This window comes from Myotis yumanensis, unplaced genomic scaffold (genome assembly GCF_028538775.1).
Source record: "Myotis yumanensis isolate MYYU_CA2020_CCGP unplaced genomic scaffold, mMyoYum1.0.hap1 SCAF_3, whole genome shotgun sequence".
NCBI classification, from domain to species: domain Eukaryota; kingdom Metazoa; phylum Chordata; class Mammalia; order Chiroptera; family Vespertilionidae; genus Myotis; species Myotis yumanensis.
The window spans coordinates 209817536-209836788 of NW_027223754.1; the positions used below are offsets into that span (position 1 = coordinate 209817536).

The following is a 19253-nucleotide window of genomic DNA, read 5'->3' on the forward strand; positions in this document are numbered from 1 at the left end:
CTATTTGAAGAAATAATGACAGAAAACTTCCCCTACCTGGTGAAAGAAATAGACTTCCAAGTCCAGGAAGCGCAGAGAACCCCAAACAAAAGGAATCCAAAGAGGACCACACCAAGACACATCATAATTAAAATGCCAAGAGCAAAAGACAAAGAGAGAATCTTAAAAGCAGCAAGAGAAAGAAAGTCAGTTACCTACAAGGGAGTACCCATACGACTGTCAGCTGATTTCTCAACAGAAACTTTGCAGGCCAGAAGGGAGTGGCAAGAAATATTCAAAGTGATGAATGCCAAGAACCTACAACCAAGATTACTTTATCCAGCAAAGCTATCATTCAGAATTGAAGGTCAGATAAAGAGCTTCACAGATAAGAAAAAGCTAAAGGAGTTCATCACCACCAAACCAGTATTATATGAAATGCTGAAAGGTATCCTTTAAGAAGAGGAAGAAGAAGAAAAAGGTAAAGATACAAATTATGAACAACAAATACACATCTATCAACAAGTGAATCTAAAAATCAAGTGAATAAATAATCTGATGAACAGAATGAACTGGTGATTATAATAGAATCAGGGGCATAGAAAGGGAATGGACTGACTATTCTTGGGGGGGAAAGGGGTGTGGGGAATGCGGGAAGAGACTGGACAAAAATCGCACACCTATGAAAGAGGACAGTAGGTGGGGAGTGAGGGCGGAGGGTGGGGTGGGAACTGGGTGGAGGGGAGTTATGGGGGAAAAAAAGAGGAACAAATGTAATAATCTGAACAGTAAAGATTTAATAAAAAAATAAAAATTAAAAAATTAAAAACGTTAAGGCAAAATATATAACTAAAATGAAAAAAAAAGTGATAAAGCTTTTCCAGTGTTAATTATATATGCCTAAACATAGTTTTCTAAAGTCTTTGATAACTTAAAACTTTTGAATTTGCTGAATTAAATAATAAAAATTATTAAATATCTAGGTATTTTAAAATGACAGAATACTGAAACATTTATCTGTCTGCCTCACACAAAAAATCAAGAGGATAGATTTGAATCTATTAATTGAATATGTCTTATATTTTATTTGAAATATCTCTTAAAATATGAATATATTACTAATCTTAGAAATGCTAAGAATTAAACTTGTCACCTAAAATTTGAAGCTTCTGCCCTAACCGGTTTGGCTCAGTGGATACATCGCTGGCCTGTGGACTGAAAGGTCCCAGGTTCGATTATGGTCAAGGGCATGTACCTTGGTTGTGGGCACATCCCCAGTAGGAGTTGTGCAGGATGCAGCTGATCGCTGTTTCTCTCTCATCGATGTTTCTAACTCTCTATCCCTCTCCCTTCCTCTCTGTAAAAAAATCAATAAAATATATTTTAAAATTTAAAAAAAAAGAAAGAAAGAAAGAAAAAGAATAGCAGCTACTCCTAGGAAGAAGAGATGGGGTTGTAATCAAAGAGGAGCACATGGGAGGCTTCCTTGGACTCACAATGAGCAATTGTTGAGCTGAGTAGTGGTTATATAGCTCTTTGTTTTGTGATTATTCTGTAAATTATCATATGATTTATGCACTTTTCTGTATATACTAGAGGCCCAGTGCACGAAATTCATACACTGGTAGGGTCCCTAGAGGCTGGTGGCAACTGGCCGGGTACTCCCTCCCTTCCCCCAGCCAGCCCTGCCCCCTGGTTGGATTCCCGGAAGAACTCCCAGTCGAGGGGACAATTTGCATTCTACGCTTTTATTATATAGGATGTTATTATTTCTTCCCCCTGCCCCAAAATTAAAGAAAACAAGATCTGAATGGTAAAATATATATATCACCAATCTAACTTCAAGTAAGGTGTTTAGTACAAGAAGCTTTTTTCAGCATTGCCAACCTCATTGCAAATATTCCTTTCTATTGCTCTGTAGGTATATTCATAAGTGTTGGACCATGAACAAGCTGTGATTCAGAAGTTTCCTATACATGTAGATATAAGCAATTTTTAGTGGGTGACAGGTCAAGTTTTTATTTATTCAATCATTGGTTGGTTGGAGAAAGGCACTTTCTCAATAATAGGACCGTCCCCTTCAAAATGCAAAAATCCTATATAATAAAATGGTAATATGCAAATTGACCCTAATTGTGGAACGACCAGAACGCCCGCTCAACCAGCCACTATGAGGCGCACTGACCAACTCTTGGTTCCTTTCCCTGACTGGGAGGCTCTGATCGCCTGACAGAGAATGGGGAACCAGGGGTGGGTGGCGGGGGACGCCGGTGGTGCCAGGCCAAGTCCCTTACCCCACCAGTTGCCCCACACACAGAGGGAAACCTGCGGCGGGGGTGGGGCCGGCGAGCAGGCAGGAATGGCCGACCTCTCGGTCCCTTCCCCTGGCCATCAGGCTCTGATCGCCCGATGGTGAATGGGGGACCAGGGTGGGGGGCGGTGGGGGGCAGGGCCTGTGAGTGGGCAGAATGATTCCTCCCCCCAGCCAGCAGGCTCTGATCACCCAATGGTGAACAGGGAACTGGGGGGAGGGGGGGGCCGGGCTGGCTGTGGGCAGCCAGGGAAGATGGCCCTGATTGCAGGCCAGGCCTAGGGACCATATCTGCACACGAATTTCGTGTGCCGGGCCTCTAGTTCAAGTCATAGTTTAATATCCAATCAAGGATTTGTTAACCAGAACACAAGAAGTGCAGGACAGCTATCAAGGGCGACACCTAGGAAGGGGGACTAAGCAGGAAAGAGGAAAGGTAAATCTCACCAGCTTAAAAATGTTGCCTGATATTCAACCTCAATCCATGATCCAAAAAATTATCCCCCATAAACAGATCACTAGTCCCAAATTTCGTTTGTGTTACCTAAAATGGAAAGGAAAAACAAAGAAATGTGGTATTTATTAGATCTGATAAAAGAGCTAATGGTTTGTTCATTAAAGGAATAGGAGGGAAGGAGGCAAAACTAGTAGCTGTAGTACAACTTTTTGAACCTTTCAATGTCTTCCTCAGTGTCTCATTTACTATAGGTACTTTATAAATATCTGCTGAATACTAATTTCCATAGTGATCACACCAGTAAACAGAACTGCAGGAAGGCACAAATGACTGTCCTAAAATAAAATTTTAAAAGTCAAGGACAAAATAAAAGGTCAAGAATATAACCCCAAAAATGACATTTTTCTCTTGGAAATCTTTATGAACTTGTCATCCATTAATTTATCCAACTTTTGTCTGCAATGCCTTCTGAGTAATGCATTCCATGTCATTACTACTCACTGTGTCACAACTCTATAATTCCCAATCCTAGGCACATCTCTTAGGATATAAGCAAGACTCCAACTTATAAATGGATTATACTCCAAAAGCTCATTTGTAATCTGATCATTTGGAATATAGTATGCACTTTCCCACAAAAGCCATGAAATATGAATTATGGTAAAATTCCCAGACTTTCCTATAAAAGCCTACAGGGTAACTAAAATGCCATATATTTACAATGAGAAAAACAAACAAACAGTATTTCAGCTCCCATTCTAGAGGCTCCTGAAATAGCTTTATGCAGTCTCAGCCAGTTCTAAAACTTATTCATACTTAAAAGACTGATCTCAGATTATTATGAAGAAGGAATAGATATATAAGGAAATGACAGCCAAATAGCACTACAGCATTAATGGAAGAAGCAAAATGAAACTTAAATTTTCCAGTATGGCACATTCATTCAATGTGTGCCAGAACTCCTTTAGGTGGAGTCAAAGAGGATGGGGTTAGATGATTACTGAGGTCTCCAGGCTTCTCCCAGCTCAGGCTGGACAGAATCCACAGTTGGATCAATTAATCTTTTAGACCTAAGTGCTCAGCTTAGAAGAAGACAGAAAAGTAATATTTGAAAATACACCTTGAAACTTTATCAACTTTTTCCAATTAGACCAAAGGCACCTTTTCTCATTAGGACTCCAACTCCTCTGTTTAGGATAGAGCTATCAGGACCTTGACTGCCTAATACCTGCAAGGACCCTTGCTAACTCACTGAATTTCTATATAACATAAGCTTTTATATAAAAGATATAAAACAATAAATTTCTCACTCCACCCTTTCAACACATGGTACACCATCCATAAAAAAGCAGCTCCACTAACTCCAGAAATCATTCTGCTCTAAACTCCCCACTTTCCAATTTTACTATCCTCTCGGGGATTTTCCATTTCTACTCCTACTTTTACCTCCCTACAAATAACCATGCAAAGAAGACTTAGTGTAAAATACAATAATGATTTTCCAGCCTTCTTTCCCTTTTGACAGGAAGAAGCACCATCAAGGTGCACAAACAGCAGACCCAATTATGGCCCAAAAAGCCCTGCAACTAGACAGTAATATTGCCCCTGTCCAGACATTCACCTGATAGTTGCTGAAAACAATATGCATGTTTCACCAAGATAATAGCTACTCTGCAACTTCCTATTCTCTTAACTTGATAAACATTTTCTATTTTCTCCATAACAGAATCTGATTTTGACAGTTACTTTAGTGATTTTTGCTAAGCAATTAGTATTTCTGATCACTGGCCATCAATGAACTGAGTAATTATGAGGAAATTTTTATTTTCTTTTTTCTTATACTTTATCTGATTATAAAACAAAATATTTTGTTTTCATATAGGAAGAAAACAAAACAACCTTCTGGTCTGAACATCTGGGTGCATGGAGGTATGGTTTCCTACAATGGAGAATTCAGTAGGAACTGCAGGTGAGGTAATAAGTTTAACTCTGAGAATACTGAGGCCAGTGGAGTAGACAGCCAAGAATATGAGTCTGAAATTCAGGGGAGAAACTTGGCTTGGACCTACAAGGTGGGCAAAAGTAAGCTTACAGTTATAAGTGAAACAGAGTTTATTCTTATACTAGAGGCCCAATGCATGAAATTCGTGCACGGGTAGGGTCCCTAGGCCTGGTCAGCAATCAGGGCCAATCTGTGGGGTGACCTACGGGGCAATTGGGGCCCCCGCTGGCACCTGCCTTGGCTGGCCTAGCGCTGCCTGCTCACCAGCCCCTCCCCGCCACCGCTGCTGCCACTGGTCAGGGCCTGTGGGCTGAGGGCAGCTCCTGCGTTGAGTGTCTGCCCCCTGGTGGTCAGTGCACGTCATAGCAACTGGTCATTCAGCTGGTTGTTCTGCCGTTCGGTCAATTTGCATACTAGGGTTTTATTATACAGGAATTATTTATTGTATTTATTATTATTATTAACCTACTATGCCCACCTCTATATAAGATGGGAATCAACAGCATACGATGATGGTTAAAGCCAAAGTTCTGGGGGAAATCATTCAAGGTAAAGATATAGAATAAGAAGTAAAGAAGCCCTAGAAGTAACAAAATTTAAGAGATGGGTAGAGAAAGATAGCAAAAGATCTGATCAGAAAAAAGAGTGGCTGGAAAGGCAGAGCTTAAAAACTGCTTAAAAAGCCAGGAAAGAGTAATGTCACAGAAGCCAGTGGAGGAAAAGTTTCAGAACAGAGGGAGTGGCCACCATATCAAAAGCTGCAGAGAGGTCAATAGAATAAAGAGAGCCTATCTGATCTACAATGAAAAGAACACTAATGGCTTTGGCAATGGTAGTTTCTGAAGAGAGGTAGGGACAGAATGCAGTGAAGTCTCTAGAATGTGGGAAAATAAACTACTTTCAAGAGCCTGACTCCAAGGGTTAGAGAGTTATTTTTCAAAATGGGGAAAAATTCAGATCTATATACCAAAGAGTTGAGAAAGAAAGGCTAAAGATACACCAACACCTCTGCCCCAACAGCAACAGCTGCCTTCTACTCCATTGAGACCAACACATCTGTTGGCACCAATTTTCTCCACTCCATGCCCAAAACATAAGGAGTTTGTTATTTGTTGTCTGTCATCACCTTCACTGCCATTCTCCTATCCCTAAGGAATGCTGGTCTTCACTCTTGCTCAAGACAAAGCCAATACCTTTGGATCCCATTCTCTCCTATCTCCACAAGAACCTTGCTCTATCAGTTATCCTTTCCCTTTTTCCGTGTTCAGCTTTTCCCTCCGGACTAACTCTTTCCCCTTAACATGTATAAATAAGTTAAAGTCTATGCAATATGGGGGTAAAAAAGTAGAAATTAGGAATGGGAAAAGAACACACAAAAACTGCTTGAGTATCCACTAATTCCCAAAATAAAAACTGCTTGAGTTTTCATTACTTGTCCTACTATGGATGTAAAAATACAAGTAAAGCATTCATTTATTCATTCATCTAATATTTATTTGGTGGCCACTATGAACTAAGAGTTGAATATACACCTGTGAGCAAAATAAAGTTTCCGGTCTTATGAAATTTATCAAAGTGGGGGTGGTATAGATAATAAACACACAAATACACACATCATAGTAAGTGCTTGGAAGACAAAGCAGGACAGAGTAATGGGAGGCATTGTTTTATAAAATAGGCAGGGAAAGCCTCCCTGAGGAAATGACATTTGTGCAGGAACTTCAGTATATGCACAGCAAGTACCAAGACCCTGCAACAGGAGCACACTTGATATGTTCAAGAAACAGAAAGTGTGCCCTGACTGGTTTGGCTCAGTGGACAGAGCATTAGCCTGCGGACTCAAGGGTCCCAGGTTCGATTCCAGTCAAGGGCATGTACCTTGGTTGCAGGCACATCCCCAGTGCGGGGTGTGCAGGAGGCAGCTGATCGATGTTTCTAACTCTCTATCCCTCTCCCTTCTTCTCTGTAAAAAATCAATAAAACATATTTTTTTAAAAATACTACACTGTTTAAAAAAAAAGGAAAGAAACAAAAAGTGTGGCTGGAACAGAGTAGAATGAGTAGAGAACAAAGGTAAGAAATCAGGTCAGAGAGGATACCAGTGCCTCATCATAAGAACTATAATTTCATCATGAGTCTTTAGGAAGATACTAACGGTTTTGAGAGGAGTGTAACAATGTCTGATTTCAGTTTTCAAAGGGTCACTCATGTTGCTGAGTGGATAATGACCATTATTACATAGGGTGATAAAGTAAGATGATAAAGGGCAACTGGACAAACTGAAAGAGAAACACTTAACAATGAATGTAAGTTAGGACAGGCTTTGCAAAAGGGGTGATGCATGAACAAGGAAGAGTTAGCAAGAAGGGAGGTGGGGGGTGAGGGTGGGGGGGTGGTCTATGCCAAGTAGCTGGCATAGGTGTAGAAAAGCCACAAGAGTTTTGAAAAGATTTGGTATTTCAATTCACCAGCACCAAACAGTCCAAAATATTTTATAAAAACATATCTTTTATAATGTCTACCAAAAAAAAACAAAACCTATTAAGATATTTGCATGACCTTTATGTAGAAAATTATAAACTATGGAAAGACATTAAAGGAGCCCTAGCTGGTTTTGCTCAGTGGATAGAGCCTAGGTCCAAGGACTGAAGGGTCCCGGTTTCGGTTCTGGTCAAGGGCACGTACCTCAGTTGCAGGCTTGATCACTAGCCCTGGTCGGGGCACAAGCAGGAGGCAACCAATCTATGTGTCTCTCTCATATTGATGTTTTTCTTTCTCTCTGCTTCTCCCCCTCCCTTCCATTCTCTAAAAATTAATGGAAAAAATATCCTCGAGTAAGGATGAACAAAAAACAAAGAATTTTTTTAAAAAGGAAAGATATTAAAGGAGGCCTATTTTATTGAAAGATTCAACTGGTTGGGAATTCCCAATATTTAAAATGTGGCCCCTGGCCGGGAAGCTCCGCTAGTTAGAGTATTGCCCCAATATGCCAAGGTTGTGAGTTCGATCCCTGGTCAGGGCACATACAAGAAACAACCATTGAATGCATAAATAAGTGGAACAACAAATAGATATTTCTCTCTCCCCCCTTCCTCTCTCTCAAAACTCAATAAATTTAAAAATGTTTTAAGTGTATATTCTCCCCATTAACCTATAAATGATGTATTTCAAAAAAAATCCAAACAAGTATACCAAAAGACATGTACAAAAATTTCATAGGACCATTACTGATAATAGTCTCAAATGAAAACAACCCAAATATCCATCAAAAGTAAAATGAACAAATTACAGTATATTCATAAAATGGATTTATTATAAAGCAATGAAAATAAATTACAGCCACATACAATTCAACACAACTCACTCCCTAATTTTAGCACAGTTTATAATACAGTGATGCTCAATAAATATTTCCTGAATTAATGAATCTATGGAAGGAGTGAGGAGGGAGCAGAAAAGTAGGAAGACAAATTAAAAAGCAATTATAATAACTCAGAAAGAAGATGTTGGGTTCACAATGATCACCTAAACTTACTATTTCTCTGTTTTACAAGAATGAGTATGATTATAAGAAACTTTTAAGAGAAATAAAATAAAATAAGACCTGAGTCAAACCAGGCAATGCAATAATTCCCTGTCTACTCACCATTCTTCCGCTCACTAAGTGGAGGCAAATTGGGATTCCTGCCAGGGTGGAGGCCAAGGGTCAGCTCGGGCTGCAAGGAGAGCTCCTGCAGTTCATTGGCAACAGCTTCGCTCTGGGGGCTGGGGGCCGCAGACAGGGACACCAGCACTGGTTCATCATCATTTTCGCCAGCCCCTCCTCCGTCCAGCCCATTCACAGCAATGACGGAAGGGGGCAGGCACACTACACTGGAGAAATCCACTTTGGCTTTCGTGATGGCAACCTGGAAATGGAAGGAAAAACAAAAAGCTTAGATGTCACTGTAAATAGACTATTTTACTGAGAATAAGCTGAATACGAATATTATCAATTATATTATTAGTATGCTACCATTATTTTTTAAAACTTTTGGTAAAATAAGATAGCAGCATTATTAAATTAACTATACTCACAGAGTGCATAAGATTGAAAGTCTGATACTGTCCTCAACTACATCACTCAGGAGGACAACATACAATTAAAATAAAGGTAGTATGCACACACACACGTACAACGAAATAAAAGGAAATAGTGGCCAAGGAGAAATAGCTGAGATCAGTATTACCTTCCAATTACTATGGGAAAGTATCCTGAGAAATGACACTTAATGAGCATCCACAAGGTATGAAAGTGTCATATACTACCAACACAATTTGGGGGAGAAAATTCCTTTAAGAAAACAATTCCCGAGCCATTAGATACCATAAAGAAATATAAATATAGAGATGTCTGTTTGACGATGGGTAGTAGCTTACATGAATATTTAATCATAGTACCCAGGAATAGGATAATAAAAACAAAATACTTGGCAACATGGAAAAGGACAAGATTTTTAAAAATGAAAGAGCCTGGCCTGCACGGCTTAGGGGTTGAGCGGCAGTCTATGAACCAGGAGGTCATGGTTCGATTCCCAGTCATGGCACATGCCCAGGTTTGGGGCTGGATCCCCAGTATGGAGCATGCAGGAGGCAGCCAATCAATGATTCTCTCTCATCATTGATGTTTCTATCTCTCTCTACCTCTCTGAAATCAATAAAAATATATATTTTTAATGACAAAGTACTTACAACAGGAAAGTATTTTCAACATGGGAATTAATAGTTAAGTGGATTAAGAATATATTTATACACCAAGTCCTATGCAGTTAAGAATAATTTTTATAAAGCATTTAAAATCTACTTATACAAAAACCCTGGGTGTAACATCACGTCCAGAAGCTCCACCAACCAGAAGGAAGTCAGTCCTGCAGGGGTCGTCTTGGAAAAGGCTGCGCCCTCCCCCAGCTGTTTCCCGGAGGGCGAGGTTTCAGACAGGAACCTACCCTCAGAGCGGAGCGTGTAACTACTGAGTCCGGCCTTCAAATCAGACCCTGACAGTAGGGAGGAGGCAGCCCCATTCCTCACAGAATCTGCTGTTGGATAGCTTGCTGTCAGTGGCCTGCCAACCAGGAACCCCATTCACCTGCACCCCAGACCCTGACAGGAGGGAGGAGGGAGCCCCACTCCTCATGGAATCGACAGGTGGCCAGCTTGCTGTCAGGGGCCTGCCAGCTAGGAATCCTATTCACCTGCATATCTGTATAAAGTTTTAATACAGTATATTAGAGGTCATGGTGGGAGCTGTTTCCCGGGAGGGCGAGGTTTGAGGCAGGAATGGGCCCTCGGAGCCTGGAGGCATATCTTTATAAAGTTTTAATACATTACATTACAGGTCGTGGTGGTACTGTTTTACCCACAGCATCTACAGGAATTGCTGCAAATTTACTTCTCGGTGGAAGAACCTTTCATTCCCAATATAAATGACCAATTCCATTAAATGAAACTTCAATTTCTAGACTCGATATAAACAGTGAAGTTGCTAAAACTATTAAAAAGGCCCAACTTCTCATTATTAATGAATGCACCATGGCACCCAGTCATGCTATAAATGCCATAGACAGATTACTAAGAGAAATTATGAATTTGAATGGGAAAGTTTGTATTTGGTGGGAAAGTTCTCCTTCTTGGAGGGGATTTTCGACAATGTCTCAGTATTGTACCACATGCTATGCAATCGGCGATAGTACAAATGAATTTAAAGTACTATGTTTGGGAATGTTTCAGAAAGTTGTCTCTTAAAACAAATATGAGATCAGAGGATTCTGCTTATAGTGAATAGTTAGTAAAACTTGGAGATGGCAAACTTGATAGCAGTTTTCATTTAGGAATGGATATTATTGAAATCCCCTGTGAAATGATGTGTAATGGATCTATTATTGAAACTACCTTTGGAAATAGTATATCTAAACGTGCAATTCTTTGTCCGAAAAATGAGCACGTTCAAAAATTAAATGAAGAAATTTTGGATATACTCGATGAAGATTTTCACACATATTTGAGTGATGATTCCATTGATTCCACAGATGATGCTGAAAAGGAAAATTTTGCCATTGAACTTCTTAATAGTATTACTCCTTCGGGAATGCCGTGTCATAAGTTAAAATTGAAAGTGGGTGCAATCATCATGCTATTGAGAAATCTCAATAGTAATGGGGTCTTTGTAATGGTACCAGATTTATTATCAAAATATTACGACCTAACATTATCAAAGCTGAAGTATTAACAGGATCTGCAGAGGGAGAGGTTGTTCTGATTCCAAGAATTGATTTGTTCCCATCTGACACTGGCCTCCCATTTAAATTAATTCGATGACAGTTTCTCGTGATGCCAGCATTTGTGATGACTATTAATAAATCACAAGGACAAACTCTAGACAGAGTAGGCATATTCCTACCTGAACCCGTTTTTGCACATGGTCAGTTATATGTTGCTTTCTCTCGAGTTCAAAGAGCATGTGATGCTAAAGTTAAAGTTCTAAATACTTCAGCACAAGGGAAATTAGTCGAGCACTCTGAAAGTGTTTTCACTCTTAATGTGGTATACAGGGAGATATTAGAATAAGTTTAATCACTTTATCAGTCATTGTTTGCATCACTGTTGTTTTTATATCATGTTTTTGTTGTTTTCATATCATGTTTTTGTCGTTTTTATATCATGCCTCTGTTGTTGTTATATCCTTTTGTTACTGTTTATTTTTATTTATTAATAAATTTATATGATTTTCATATACATTTTACTAATTTCCTTTCATCTCTCACACTTCTATTATAGAGAAAGGGCAAATAGCAATATTAAAATATTTCCACAATTAATTCCCTTTTAATGTGCATGAATTTCATGTACCAGGCTACTGGTGCATAAAATATTTATCTAAAATTAAGTGTAAGAAAAGATATAAAATGCATACTAATATATAATAATATTATACGGGTTAAAAAGACTATAAGGAAGTATACCAAAACTCAAAACAGACTGTTTCTTTTTACTTTCTTTAGTTTCCAAATTTTCCCTAAGACACTTAAGTGCTCTTATAATAAACTATATATTGCTTTTATAATGAAAAAGGTATAGTTCTTTAGAAAGGAAGATCTAGGAGTCAGCTCCCTGCAAACTTAGTGAGGGCTTTAGTCTAATTTGCTTCAGATGGAGAAACCAAGATATCAGAAGTCTTAAAATGAAGAAAAGCATTGAAAACTAAAAAAGACCATCACATTGCTCTTCATGTAAGGCTTTTGTGTGCCCAAACCTTAGTATAGTTCTGGTTGATAAATTGCATAAAATAGAAAATGAATTGGAAAAGTTCCAGATAAGAGCAATTAAGATGGGGGGAAGTGGCATTAAAAAGAATAAAGATAGTCCTAGCCGGTTTGGCTCAGTGGACAGAGCATCAGCCTGCGGACTGAAGGGTCCCAGGTTCAATTCCAGCCAAGGGCACACGCCCACGTTTTGGGCTTGATCCCAGTGGGGGGCATGTAAGAGATAACCAATCAATGATTCTCTCTCACCACTGATGTTTCTATCTCTCCCTCTCCCTTCCTCTCTGAAATCAACAACAAAAAAATTTTTTAAAGAAGAAAGATATTGCCCTAACCAGTTTGGCTCAGTGGATAGAGCATCGGCCTGCGGACTCAAGGGTCCCAGGTTCGATTCTAGTCAAGGGCATGTACCTTGGTTGCAGGGACATACCCAGTGGGGAGTGTGCAGGAGGCAGCTGATCGATGTTTCTGTCTCATCGATGTTTTTAACTCTCTATCCCTCTCCCTTCCTCTCTGTAAAAAACAATAAAATATATTTTTTTTAAAAAAGAATAAAGATATTAAGAAGAACTCTGCTCAAAAAGAAAAAATCTGGAAGAAGACATAAGTGAGGCAAGTTTAAAAGAAAAAATATTTAGGAGCTCAATACTCTAAGAGGAAGTATAGGCAAAATTGGGAAATGGAATTTTTTTAAGGACTTGAACAATTTTAGGAATAAAAATCAACAAACGTCTACTAAGAAAATCCAGACTCTAACCTTCAAAGAATTTTTTTCAATCTTACCTATGACTTACCATCGTGTAAGCCATATCTCTGTGTGTACAGGAAAAAAAACAATTGTTATACATGATTAATCCATCTGGCTCAGTATTCTTTGCCAATGACCCTTAAAGAGCATTTCTGCTTTCCTTAATAGCAGCCTTGTAAAACTAAAAAGATTCAATTTTATGATATTCAAAGGATTCTATGAGACCTGAACTCCTTAGGGCAGTAGTCCTCAATACCCTTCCACACGCTGATTCATATGTGACCACGCGCACGTGTGCACATGGATGACACTGTACTAACATGTTCATTTTAAAAACAACAAAAACTCTTAAGTGAGCTGTAGAAGGACAGTATCAAAATTTCAGCCCTAAGACATACAGTAACAGGTTTTCAATAAATAGTTATTGATATTCAATGGAATATTATCCATTCATAACAAAGAAGGAAATCCTGCCATTTATGACTACATGGGTGGACCTTGAGGTCATTATGCTAAGTGAAATAAGTCTGACAGAGAAAGACAAATACTGTATTATCTCACTTATCCAGTATATGGAATCTAAAAACAAAAAACAGCCCCCCCCCCCCCCCGCCTTGAAAAAAAAAAAAAAAGAAACAAACCCAAACTCAAAGAGATCAGATTTGTGGGTACCAGAGGCGGGGAGTGGGAAAATTGGATCAAGGTGGTCAAAAGGTACAAGCTTCCACTTTGTAAGATAAATAAGAGCTGGGGATGTAATGCAGAACTTTACATCAGGTTGTATGCTTTATCTGAAAGTTATTAAAATAGTAAATCCTAAGAGTTCTCATCACACAAAAAAAAGTTGTGTTTTTTGTTGCTTTTTTTGGTTTCTATATGAGATTATGGATGTTAGCTAAACTTACTGTGGCACAATATGTATGTTAAGTCATTATGCTGTGCGCTTTATACTTACACACTGATGTATGTCAATTATGTCTCAATAAATCTTGGGGGGAAAGTTATTCAATCATGGATAATATGAGTTCATTCCTCTCATTAGAAACTGAGACAGTAACAACTGTAGAGAGACCCTGTAGATAGCATTTGCATATTAAGGGGCACTCATAAATACTTGTCTGAAGAAAGACAGAAGCAAATGAAAGACACATGAAGATAATCTGGGACCCAAAACAGGCACATCTTGAGGAAAATCTGAAGGAATTGGAAAGACTGCATGAAACATACAGAAACACTTAAAAAAAATGTTTAGAAAAGTCAAAGGAACCAGTAAACTTCATTCCATTCAAGTACGCTAGTTAAACTGTTGAGCTAGAATCATCTACACTAATAAAAGAGAAACATGATAATTAGTGTACGACCGCTACCCTTTTCATTGGCTAATCAGTGAGTATATGCAAATTAACTGTCAGCCAAGATGGCGGCTGGCAGCCACGCACTGAAGCGAGCAGGGAGGCTCGCTTGCTCCAGTGACTGCAGACTCCAACGTTCCCCGCCTCACTTGCCGGCCTCTCAGCTGCAACTCTAAGCAACTATGTACTATGTTGCAAATAAGAAGCTAAACAAAACACCAGAAACCGGCTTTCATTCAGCCGGGATTCATCCAGCCAGACTGCAACATTGTATCGATGTTTTCAGCAGCGAGGCCTCAGAGCTAAAGCTGGCCCAGAATAAAAAAAAATAAAAAAGAAAACAAGGAGTGGTTGGGAGCTTCAGTCACTCGCTTCAGGAAAACAGCCCTCAGCCCCTCACCCAGACTGGCCAGGGACCCCAGTGGCACCCCCAACCTGATCCAGGACACCCTTCAGGGCAAACCAGCCAGCCCCCACCCATGCACCAGGCCTCTATTCTATATAGTAAAAGGGTAATATGCCTCCTGGCACCGGGATCAGCGGAGCAGCGAGGCTCCCGGCACCGGGATCAGCGTGACAGGGGGCAGCGCCCAAACCCCCTGATCGCCCTGCGGCTCTGTGAGTGACAGGGGGTGGGGCCACAAGCTCCCTATCCGCCCTGCTCTGTTCATGACAGGGGAAGGCAACCCAACCCCCTGATCAGCCCTGCTCTATGCCTGATAGGGGGGAGCTCCCCAATCCCCTGATTGCCCTGCAGCTCTGTGTGTGACAGGGTGTGGTGCACCAACCCCCTGATCGGCCCTGGTCTGTGTGTGACAGGGTGCGGCGCCCCCCCCCCCCCCCACAGGCCCTGCTCTGTGTGTGACAGGGTAGAGCCATAACCTCTCCATCGGCCCTGCCCTGAGTGTGACAGTGGCGGTGCCCCAACCCCCTGATCGGCCCTGCTCTGTGGGTGATAGAGGGTGGCGCCCCAACCCCCCTCCACGGGCCTTTCTCTGTGTGTGACAGGGTAGAGCCATAACCTCCCCATTGGCCCTGCCCTGAGTGTGACAGGGTGCAGTGCCCCAACCCCCTGATCCTCCCTGCTCTGTGTGTGACAGGGGGCGGTGCCCCAACTCCCCTATAGGCCCTACTCTGTGAGTGACAGGGGGGAGCTCCTCAACCCCCTGATTGGCCCTGCTCTGTGAGTGACGGGGGGAGCTCCCCAACTCCCTGATCGACCCTGCTCTGTGTGTGACAGGGTACGGAGCCCCAACCCCCCAATCGGCCCTGCTCTGAGCCCGACCAGGGGCTGCACCTAGGGATTGGGCCTGCCCTCTGCCACCCAGGAGCAGGCCTAAGCCAGCAGGTCGTTATCTCCCGAGGGGTCCCAGACTGCGAGAGGGCACAGGCCGGGCTGGGGGACCCCCCCCCCCAGTGCACAAATTTTTGTGCACCGGGCCTCTAGTCTATATTATAAAAGGCCTGTGGCCCTTACGCCAAAGACCGGCGCGGGTGGGTGGGGCCACGCAATTTCGCATGCTGGGCTTCTAGTAGTTTCATATAAAAAGTTCTTATCCAAACAGCAAAACCCCATTATTTCAGACTTACCTGGTATCTCTGGTACTATAACTTAGTCTGAAATTAAGTAAAATGTGCTACAGAGGGAGGAGGGGTCTATCAAGTAAAAGAGTACCAGCAATTTTATAGTGTTTACCAAATTAAGAGAAAAACTAAAATACTGCCTCATAATTCATTTTTTACATGATTACAAGAGAGACTAACATATTCAATGTTAATATGTAAATAAATCTTTCTCATTTAAAATGAGTTATTTTTTCATTAAAAATGGTCTGGCAATAGTGTTTACTGGGTATAAAGTTTCAGTTTTGCAAGATGAAAAAGTTCTAGAAATATGTTGTACAACAATGTGAATATACTTAACACTACAGAGCTGTATACTTAAAAATAGTAAGTTTAATGATGTATTTTTTTTTTTACCACAATAATTTTAAAATGGCCTGGCAAGATTTCTTCTTCTTCTTTTTTTTAATATATTTTATTGATTTTTTACAGAGAGGAAGGGAGAGGGTTAGAGAGTTAGAAACATCAATGAGAGAGAAACATTGATCAGCTGCCTCCTGCACACCCCCTACTGGAGATGTGTCCGCAACCAAGGTACATGCCCTTGACCGGAATCGAACCTGGGATCCTTAAGTCCGCAGGCCGATGCTCTATCCACTAAGCCAAACTGGTTAGAGCAAGATTTCTTCTTAAAAAGATAATTTACTTCCCTGGCCAGTGTTGAGCTTCGGCCTGCACACTGAAGTCTCAGGTTCTATTCCCAAAGGCATGTATGTACCTGGGTTGCAAGTTTGTTCCTTATCCCCAGTAGGGGCATGTGTGGGAGGCAACCAGTTAATGTGTCTCTCTCACATCAATGTTTCTTTCTCTCTCTCTCTCTCTCTCTCTCCCCCCCCCCCCCAGCCTCCCACTCTGAGGAGCAATGGAAAAAATATCCTCATGTGAGGATTAACAACAAAATAATAATAATTATTATTTACTAAGCTAACCCACATTATTCATCAAGCTTGAAATAAGTTTCTATTCTTTAAAATATTCTTTAATTTACTTTTCACTAATTCAAAACATACTAATTTACTTTTTACTAAGGACCTCTTTTGAATGTGATTATTACTACCAGAGGCCTGGTACACGAAACTTGAATAACTCTCGCAGTCTGGGAGCCCTCAGGGGATGTCCATGGGGAGCAGGCCTAAGCCAGCAGTCAGACAGCCTTAGCGCTGCCACGGAGGCAGGAGAGGCTCCCGCCACCACCACTACGCTTGCCAACCATGGCTGAGCGGCACTCTTCCTGTGGGAGTGCACTGACCACCAGGGGGCAGCTCCTGCATTGAGCGTCTGCCCCCTGGTGGTCAGTGTGCATCATAGCGACTGATCGTTCTGCCCTTGGGTCAATTTGCATATTAGCCTTTTATTATATAGGATTTCTGAGATTCAGAGATTTGACATTCACATTTGTTACTACTCCCAAAGAGACAATAAAGATCCATCACATGATATTATGATTTTTCTAATGAAGCATGAAGTTAAACTGCTAGAGTCTGTAATCCTGGTATGCACTTAATGCATATAACCAGTATTCTAGAAAATGATTTTTTTAAAGGAAGCTGTGGAAAATGGCCCCCAAAAGAAAGTCAATACAAGCCTAGTGCTAAGCATGAAGAAGTTTAAAAGTAATGTTCTTTAGAACACATACATTTTTAGTAGATTAAAGAAAGGAGTATCAAATTCTGTAGTGACTTGGATCACAATTGTGCCTGTCATTGCCTGTAATGAAAGAAAAAGCAATTCAAAAAACTATTTTAGTGAGTGTTTCATTCAGAATTTATTTTAATAGCTTAGTAACAAATTGGGTTCCATGTTTATAGGATCATTAAGGGCTTGAAGAGACCACTTAAAAATTTTTATATATAGCCGAAACCGGTTTGGCTCAGTGGATAGAGCGTCGGCCTGCGGACTGAAAGGTCCCAGGTTCGATTCCGGTCAAGGGCATGTACCTAGGTTGTGGGCACATCCCCAGTAGGAGATGTGCAGGAGACAGCAGATCGATGTTTCTCTCTCATCGATGTTCCTAACTCTCTATCTCTCTCTCCCTTCCTCTCTGTAAAAAAATCAATAAAATATATTTTTAAAAAAATTTATATATATATATATATGCTACCACATGTTTTTATTGAGTAAATTATATGCTATGGTAATACTTGTTAATTTAGAGATTTCAAAAGTTTCAGGATGTGTCCTTTAAAAATGCTAATATTAAACTGTATTACAATAAAATTCTTCCATAAAAATTGGGAGTAGGGGAAAATGAAAGAAGGGTGGGCAAAACATTGATAAATGTTGAAGCTAAGTACTGGGTATAAAAGATTCATTATACTATTATTCTCTCTACATTTGTATATGTTTGATAACATTCTTATAATTTTGTAAAAAATAAGATTCTCCCACAGAACAAAGTGAAGACTTGGTGAAACATACAGGAAGGTCTCCTTTATCTTGACCTTAGAAAATGAGCCAAACAAAAGACAAGTACAAGCACTGACAAAAGAGAGAATATTTAGCATAAAATATATATACACTGGGAAGATTTATTTCTCTAGCAAACACACTACTTTCTACTCATTGTTAAATAACGCACAGGAGAAAGTCCTAGTAAACTCTGGCAATCTAGAGACAAGATCCAAAAATGTGAGGTACAGCCACCGTGTATTAAGTCTCCTCTACTAATTCCTGAACACTACTAAAATTTTACTTACTGTAAAACTTGCATGAACAAGAAAACCTAAAAGAGTAATATTTATCTCAGAATCTAGGTATCATATTATTTAGAAAAATTAAAGTTTTATCTCGAACAAAATACTTTCTGAAATGTTTCAAAGGAAACATATTTAAAATAACCAAAAGAAAAAAAAATCTGCATCATGTTTTAGTGCTATAAATTTATAATTCTACTGAGTCAAGATCAAACTTTATTTTTCATCTTAGGATCACCAACTCCAATTTCTTGGCTGCTGATTCACAAAGATCAGTAGCAGCCAGAACAAAAATGACATGGGGGCAGGGTCATCTCCCACAACCCATCTGCTTCCTCTCTTGGTGGTTTGATTCTACTTCATCTTTTCTCCACCCCACCCCCTTTTGGGGCTGCAAGCCTTCTGCTGGTGCTGAGCGCATATGCAACTAGAAGCAACAGTACAAACTGTGTTAGAGAAATGGGAGACAGCTGATAACTCTAAAAAAGTATATACTAGCAAGATTCTTTATTATGACCCATGACAAAGAGTTAGTTTCATACAACCAAATTATATGGCTCTTGGGGGAAAAAATTGCCTGTATAAAAATCATTGTTAATCAATTAATGAACTTTAAGATGGACAGATATTTTACTTTTATTTTCCTCAATTTATCTTCAACATAGTAAATAAACTAAAATATTTAAAACTCTTCCTAAGCAGACATATATATATAAAATTAGACACAAAGGAATTCGAGAACAAGTATTTTCTGAGAGCTTACTAAATATGTATGTACTAGATATTTCCT

At 40.0% G+C, this 19253-nt stretch overlaps 1 protein-coding gene and 1 long non-coding RNA gene across 2 annotated transcripts in view; both read right to left on the bottom strand.

The window, feature by feature from the left end:
- MRTFA (myocardin related transcription factor A) overlaps window positions 1-8412 on the bottom strand; it is a 123069-nt gene extending 114657 nt beyond the window's left edge. Inside the window, exon 1 of the mRNA XM_070411178.1 lies at window positions 8396-8412. The gene's annotated coding sequence lies outside the window, so the exon portion shown is untranslated. The remainder of the gene's footprint in view (window positions 1-8395) is intronic.
- Window positions 8413-8606: 194 nt separating this feature from the next.
- LOC139007590 (uncharacterized) overlaps window positions 8607-19253 on the bottom strand; it is a 67096-nt gene continuing 56449 nt past the window's right edge. Inside the window, exons 4-5 of the long non-coding RNA XR_011470872.1 lie at window positions 17407-17477; window positions 8607-8657 (exon numbers count right to left, since the gene is read on the bottom strand). This is a non-coding gene — a long non-coding RNA (uncharacterized lncRNA). The remainder of the gene's footprint in view (window positions 8658-17406; window positions 17478-19253) is intronic.